The 8,707-nt window shown below is 34.4% G+C and overlaps 1 pseudogene; it reads left to right on the top strand.

The window, feature by feature from the left end:
- Positions 1-4,898: 4,898 nt before the first annotated feature.
- LOC110287258 (protein phosphatase inhibitor 2 pseudogene) lies at positions 4,899-5,668 on the top strand (annotated as a pseudogene).
- The last annotated feature ends 3,039 nt before the right edge of the window (positions 5,669-8,707 follow it).

Raw genomic sequence — 8,707 nt, 5'->3', positions numbered from 1 at the left:
ATTAATTTCTTTCTTTATTTCTTCCCTAACCAAGTTATCATTGAGTGGAAAGTAGTTCAGTTTCCATGGGTATGTGGGTTTTCTGTTGTTTTGAATGTTATTGAAGTCTAGCCTTAGTCAATGGTGATCTGATAGGATGTGTGGGATTATCTCAATCTTCTTGTATTGGTTGAAGCTTGGTTTGTGAATTTTGCAGAAGGTAAGGTGAGATGCTGAGAAGACGGTGTATTCTTTTGTTTTAGGGTGAAATGTTCTGTATATATCTGTTAAATCCATTTGGTTCATACCCTCTATTAATTTCACTGTTCTATTTAAGTTTCTGTTTCTATGACCCGTCCTTGGTGAGAGTGAGGTGTTGAAGTCTCCTGCTATTATTTTGTGGGTTTCAATGTGTGTTTTGAGCTTTAGTAAAGTTTCTTTTATGAATGTGGATGCACTTGCATTTGGGGAATAGATGTTCAGAATTGAGACTTTCTCTTGGTGGATTTTCCCTTTGATGAATATAAAGTATCCTTCCCCATCTCGCTTGATAACTTTTTTGGTTGAAATCTGTTTTATTGGATATTAGAATAGCAACTCCTGCTTGTTTCTTAGGACAATTTGCTTGGAAGACATTTTTTTCTGCCATTTACTGTGAGGTAGTATCTGTTTTTGTCACTAATGTGAGTTTCTTGTATGTAGAAAAGTGCTGGATACTGCTCATGTAACCAGTTTGTTACCTTATGTCTTTTTACTGGGGAATTGAATCCATTGATATTGAGATATATTAAAAACAGATAATTGTTAGTTCCTGTCATGTTTGCTGTTGTATGTGGCATTGTATGTATGTGATTCTCTCGTTAAGTTTTGTTGTGAGATGATTAATTTCTCCCCGCCCCCCAGGTGTAGGTATCCTCCTCGTTTTGGAGTTTTTCTTCTAGAATCTTCTGTAAGGCTGAATTGGTCGATAGGTATGGTTTAAATTTGGATTTGTCCTGGAATATTTTAGTTTCTCCATCTTAAATGATTGAGAGTTTTGCAAGATATAGTAGACTAGGCTAGCATTTTTTTTTTCTTTTAGTACCTGCATGACCTCTGTCTAGGCTCTTCTGGCTTTTAGGGTCTCTCTTGAGAAGTCTGTTGTAATTGTGATAGGCCTGCTTTTATATGTTACTTGGCCTTTTTCTTTATAACTTTTAGTATTCTTTCTTTGTTATGTGCATCTAGTACTTTCATTACTATGTGACAGGAGGATTTTCTTTTCTGATTGAATCTATTTGGTGTTCCATGGGCTTTTTGTTTGTCTATAGCCATCTCTTTCTTTAGGTTAGGGAAGTTTTCTTCCATGATTTTGTTGAAGATATTTTGGGTCCTTTGAGCTGGAATCTTTGCTCTCTTCTATTCCTATTAATGTTAGGTTTGGTCTTTTCATTCTGTCCTGAATTTCCTGGATATTTTGGGTTGGGAGGGTTTTTGGTTTTGTTTTGTATTTTCTTTGACCATTGTGTCAATATCTTCTAAGGATAAATGACTTTCTTTTAGGTTGAACCAATATAGTCAATCTCTCCAGGAGTTTTATTAATGCAGGTTATATATGTTCATATTTTCCAGAAATTGAATTATTAAACATTTCAACATTAAACATTTTCAACTTCTCTGTCTTATTTCAAATAACAATAGACATAATACACACTAACAGAAATAGTGTTTTTATTCAGTTCCAAAGCAATATTAATGGAAAAGGGTGATGGTTTTACACTGTAAAAGGTCTCATAAAGGGACTGGAAATACGGCTCAGTAGGTGAGACAGTCTGGTATACAAGAATTAGAATCTGAGTTCAGATCTAGGACCTCACATCAAACTTTCAGAGTATCTTGCCATACATGTGAGATGTATGCTATGAGGAGTGGAGACAGGCGCATGCCTAGAGCTTGCTGGCCAACAAGGCAGTTCTAAGATCAGTAACAGATTATGTATAAAATGATTAAGAATGTATGGTAGAGTTGAACATGCAAAGTCCTGTTCCTACATACATACATACACACACACACACACACACACACACACACACAAACGGAGGAAGGAAGGGACAGAGGAGGAGAGGGAAGGAGGAAAGGAAGGATATTTAATACCTTGTTTACTAGAGTATTATAGGACTCTTGTATATGCTTCTGTATACAGCTATTGTACTGCTGTGTCCTGAATACCTCCTAGCCACTCCAGAACTCTATTTTACATTCCTTAGAGGAAGAGATAGCAAATGATGTCATAATATTATATTTTATATGAATACACATGTTCACATATGTGAGCTCATATACATATTGAGGATTTAGTTTGATTTCAGTGTTCTCTCTCTCACCTAATTTATTGATATAGGGTTTATCAACTGAACCCCAATAATGATATAGCTACCTTAGCTAACAAGCTTGCTCCTGGGATCCATTGTCTCTAGTACTGATATTGCAACTAGGCCATAACAAACACCCCATATTTATATTATATTTATATGGGGTGTGCTGATCTGAACTCAATTCATCATGTGGCTCATGTGGCAAGTGCTTTACACATGGAGTCATCTGAAGAAAGTCTTAACATTCTAGATACCTATGGGTATCCAAATTATGCTTTAGGAACTCACATTAGAAGCTAAGTCCATCTTATTCTTTATTTCCACAAAGCTAGCTTGAATTACTCCTAAATCAAAGGTTATTGGTTTCCTGGGAGAATTGGATTTGTCAGTACATTCTCATCCTGTTTGCTCTGTGTGGGAGGTATTGAACTGGAACATGTAGACATCAGTGAAGAGGAAATTAGCCTCTTTTAAATCCCCTACTCTAAAAGGGAAGATGTATAATGAGTTGAAAAGAGCTAAAAAGAAAACACTTATGAGAGTGAATCCCAAAGTGGCTTTACAACAATTGTTCTATTAGATACAAAAATAACTCCTATAAGCTTCAAAGACCAATTATTGTCCCCACCTCCACCTTACAAGAATACAAAACTGACATGGAACAAGTTTGCAAACATGTTACAGCAACAAAATGACAACTAAGGAAGAATGAAGAGATAGAACTCAGCCTTGGACCAGGAGGAAGGTGAGGGAATAATGTAGCATCTTTCATTAGGCTCTGTTTTATATCACTGGATATTAATGCTGTTTAAGATCAAGAATACTTGCAACCAGGTGTCTCTATGGCAATGAAATATTTAAAGTTCTTTGGGGGCATTTGGTCACCTGCTAATGTTATCTATTGCTTGACAATGAATATTATCCATCAAATTGCTTGCTACTATAGTCCCGTGATATAATTAGGTTTTCTGTGAAGTCTATCTGGGTGTCACCATAATTTTTGTCAGTATAGTGAATAATGACAGCCTGTTCTGTTACCAGACTAATGTAATTATTCCTCAGGAAATCTGTGTTTCCTTCTAAAGAATAAGTTCAGATCAGTCATTCACGAACTCAAAGTCCCTAAAGCAGGTGGAATAAGCAAGATCATTTTCTCTTTGGAAACAGATAGAAAATCTATACTTTCCATAGAAAGGCTACCAGAATTATCAAGAAGGCTGTTCCCGTTGATGACAGCTTTATTTATAAAAATCAAGAAGCAAGGATTAGAGAAATATTCAATGCCTTTATGTGAACCCTGGCCTCCTTTGTAAGCAATGAGCAACTTAGGATTTTTTTTAGATTTATTTATATATTTATTTATTTATTTTTAATTAGATATTTTCTTCATTTACATTTCAAATGCTATCCCAAAAGTCCCCAACTTAGGACTTTAAAACCCAAAGCAAGCATGGCCAGAAGTAGGAACTAGACTGCAGAGCTTTAAGAACATAATGGATCTGAAAGCTCACTCCAGGACTCTGTCAATTGCAAAGTGAATGTATAAAACTACCAGCAATGTGTATTCAATATTTAGTTGTTTTTCTTCTAAAAATCTACTCCATGATTTGGAAGTTAGCTGTGCTTAGCAAAAATAGACACAGACATGCATGCATTTTTTGTGGTAATATGTGAGAGAACAGAGATGATAGGACAATTATTAAAACTAGCAATTAGCAATCACACATAAATCACTCCATTAGATTGAGGGCACTGTCTTTGTTGATGGTTTAATTTATCTTCATAAGTGTACCATTATCTTCATGTGCATCAGGAACTATACATTGACTATGACAAAACTTTTAAAGCATATGGCATTTTAATTTAGTTGTAATGCAGAGAAGGAAATAACTAAAAATAAAATCAGAAAGATCAAAAGAACTTGTAAAAATTTCTCTCCTACAAAGTATAGAACAGCATGAATGCCAAGGTAGTTTCAAGACTAGTGACAATGGTTAGAAAGGGGCCTCTCATAGCAACTAAAGCTAATAGCTAGTTACAGAGTTTACAGGAAACTTAGTTCACATGATACTTCTTTTTTCTCTGAGGTGAAAGATATGTCTCACTGAGCTTTCTCTAAATCTTCCTGTACTCAGCTTTAGGAGAGACCAGTGAATAAAATGGTATTTTACTAATTGAAAAGAATTTTTAAATTAAATTTATTTTTTATATAAAGGGAAACATTTAATTGGGGCTGGCTTACTGTTTCACAGGCTTAGTCTTATTCACTTTACATTCTGCTCGCTGCCTGCCCCGCCCCCCTTGAGAAGACTGAACCACCAACCAATGAAAAGATTTTTTTCAAAACTCTCTAAGAATGTGTGTGTGTGTGTGTATGTGTGTGTGTTGAAATTTAAGGGTTTTTTTTAATTGGATATTTTCTTTATTTACACTTCAAATGTTAGCCTCTTTCCCGGTTTCCCCTCTTCAAGCCCCCTATCCCTTCCTCCCCCTCCCCCTGAAGTGATGTGACAAGTAGTCATTGTTATGTGTAACAATGTGTAACAGGTAGTGGTTTCAGGGACAGCAGGTGTGGCTGCTTCAGACTAGCTTGGGCTCCGCAGCTGCCCGGAGGGTCTCTGCAGTGACCAACCCCTTCTTCTCCAGTACACTACGCCAGCCGGCTGGAGCAACCAGCAATGGCTTCCTGGATGGCCTCTCAACGACCAATCAAGGGAATCCTGAAGAACAAGACCTCAGCGTCATCCCCGGTAGTGGCCTCAGCTGAACAGTCCAGCCTGACCTTCAAAAAGCTGAATAAGAAGTCCCAGACCTGGGATGAAGCTAACATCTTATCAACTTATCCACCTGAGGAAGACTACGGACTGATGAAAACAAGTGCGCCAAATACTCTATACCACAATTCGACGGCTTATGATAAAGATGCTGCTTGTGTTTCAGAATGCCATGAAATGATGAGTCCCGATTTCTTAGAGAAGAAAATCACTGTTGATGAAGATTCTGGGCCAAGCGATATGGAACTTGAAGAAGAAGGTGGTAGAGAGGAAGAAAATTACCTCTCCCCTCAAGAAAAGAAGCGGCAGTTTGAAATGAAAAGGAAGCTTCACAGCAACGAAGGACTAAATATTAAATTAGCCAGACTGCTAATTTCAAAAGACCTACATGATGATGAAGATGAAGAAATGTCAGAGGCTACAGACTTTGACAACATCAATATTGACTAGTCGAATCTTGGATCTACCGAACGTGACCATCTGCAACCGAAATCACAAAGTTCGTAAAAGTAATGTGTTCAGCCTAACAGTCATTTGTCAAATACAAACATCATTACTGTACTATACTGCTTCTTGTTCTCTATAATTCGTGATTTTCTTAACAAAATACATATCATTTATATAGTGTTAAGAATTAAGACCATAGAGCCTGAGTAAGTGGAAAATGCCTAATTAATACACATATTCTAATGCCTCATAGTTCATCATAAATACATTATAATGTCAGTAATCCAAAACTACTTTCCTTTTGTAAGAGCACTGATTGATTTCTATAAGATATTACATAGCTTTTTATGCTTTAATTTATATATTAAATAACATCATGGAAGAAATTTATTTTTGTCACTTCTAGATGGTGGTACTTCTTATAAAATGTTTGGGTGTAGTTTCATGCTTTTTCTTCATTTAATCAAAAGCCTATTCATACAATGGGATATATGGGTGGATAAATATTTAGGTGGAAAGAGATACTTTCTTAACATTTATTTTTAGCCTGTTTGACTAATTGAGAAAGCATCTGAGCTGTTGTCTAATTGATAAACTTTAAAATTCCTGTTCATTTTCTTTGTGCTCAAAAGGAAAGGAATGAAAATGGTTTTTCATCCAAACCGGTTTCCCCCATTCCCTCCCACACTCAAAGAAAAAGTGGTAAGACTCTTTATTATTAAAAAAAAGAAATGATTTTTATTGCTCTCAGGATTATGTATTGCTTTGAATGACAGAACCCAGTAGAAATAAACCCTGTAGGAGGACAATCTATCTGTCACGTAAACTCTCGTTCATAAATAACTAAGGTCATTTTCAAGCACAATTATGAAAGACACAAAATTCTGTAGTAGTAGATGTATCACTGCAGGATGTATGTAACATTCATTCAGGAGGAATCAGGGAATATGGAATGGAGTTTATTCTGCTTAACCATTATTACTAAACACAAAACTTGGAAGAATTGGATTTCTTTGATAAAATGTAGTAAAATTAAAAAATAAAATAAAACAGGTAATCTATAACATGGAAAGCCACAACTCTCCAATACAGTAAAAATCTGCTTTACTTTCTTCTCTTTTCACAGAAAGCAAGTTATAATGCCTAACAATTCACAGCACATACTCTGTTATACAATTCACAGCACATACTCTGTTATGTTAGCTATCTTGAGAGCATTTCAATTTAGAAATATAATATTTATGGAATACTGGGAATGATAGTACACACACACACACATGTATATATATACATGTATACACACGTATATATATATATATATATGTACACAAATATGTATATATATGTATATATAAGATATATATATATGTATATATATGTATATATAAAAGACATATATATGTATATATACATATATATACGTATATGTGTATATATATACACATATACGTGTGTGTGTATATATATATATATACACACACACATATATATACATATATATACGTATATGTGTATATATATACACATATACGTGTGTGTGTATATATATATATATACACACACACATATATATACACATATACGTATATATATGTATATATACATATATATGTATACATATATATGTCTTTTATATATATATATACACATATACGTGTGTGTGTGTATATATATATATATATACACACACACACATATATATACACATATACGTATATATATATACATATACGTGTGTGTGTGTGTGTGTGTATATATATATATATATATATATATATATATATATAAAATTTTATAGCTCAGTATGGCTGCCTTGATGGTTTATAAATAAGGAAAGACACATTAAAAAGAACCATGACAAAACTCTTTGGGCATATATATTCCTCCTAAAAAGAACTATCTAGAGGTTCTCTGAGTAATATTTTAATATTTGTATTTTGAGCTATAAACCACTAATAATTTTAGTTACTACACAAAAATTGAGTATATATATATGAGGTGTAACAGGATAATCAATAATGGCATAACTACAGAAAAGGTTAATTCAAGGCTTAATAGTAAAAAAAAATGAGTTCTTAAATACAAAATTTTAAGTACCATCATTATTTCAATTAGTAATCATAAAATTTATGCCTTTATTTACAGCACAACTAAGTGTTATCATTTCTTTAACCTATTGTGTAAGTGCCTATTATCTACAAAGCCAGTATAGAAGGTATAAACTATATAGAAAGCATACAGGATTCCAGTTCCAATGTTATATTCCTATGTTTAAGATAAACAGGGATTTTGCTGTACTTTAGGAACTACTTGTGGATTAGAGTCCTTAAGTTCAGTATAAAATAATCAATCACTAAGTCTATGAAGATAATTTCTGATCATGATCACAGCACTCCAGGAACGTACATGTACTCAATGTCATCAGTAACACTGAAACAACCACCCCATTTTGTTTTCAGAAACCTAAGATTTATAAGAAAGTACCATCTTGTGTTATGCAAAGCTTCAGAATACAAGCATTAGTAAAGATATTTTAAGAAATATGTGAGTTGTGGATAAAAGGGAACAATGAGAGAGTCAAGCAGGAACAGGACAAACTGGGGAAATTAAGACTTTTAAAAGATATTTTATGTTCAGAAATGTTTTGCCTACATGTTATGTATGAGAGCTGAACGTATGTCTAGTGCCTATGGAGGTCAGAAGAGGGCATGAGAGCCTTTGGAACTAGTCGTCAATGTTTATGAACCAACTGATCAGAGGTCCTCTGAAAGAACATTCCCTCTTTAGGACTGAGCCACATCTCCTGTAGAAAGTCCAAAGAAAAGATTCTCTTCTGCTTAAAATACAAACCCACATTAAATGCTCCCTTTCATGTTAAATCTGTCATTCCAATCTCTCCTTCTTCAAGAACTAGCTTAAGTGTTCAGATTCTAGACTACCCTTAATGACTTATCTGATTATCAATCATAAGAGTAAGTGATACACAATTAAGCACATGATGGACAACTTTCTTCTCCTGGTCTCTGGAGTACCTGTTATATTGGCATAGACATACCAAGTCCTTCCAAGGTAGCATTTGTCACCTCTCAAGTTTACTTCCATTTACTTGGAGCAGAGGCAGTGTGCACTCACTAATTGCTTCAGATTACCTCA

Source organism: Mus caroli, unplaced genomic scaffold (genome assembly GCF_978045245.1).
Source record: "Mus caroli unplaced genomic scaffold, Mus_caroli_1 scaffold_5, whole genome shotgun sequence".
NCBI classification, from domain to species: Eukaryota; Metazoa; Chordata; class Mammalia; order Rodentia; family Muridae; genus Mus; species Mus caroli.
This window is presented reverse-complemented; position numbering and strand designations above follow the sequence as displayed.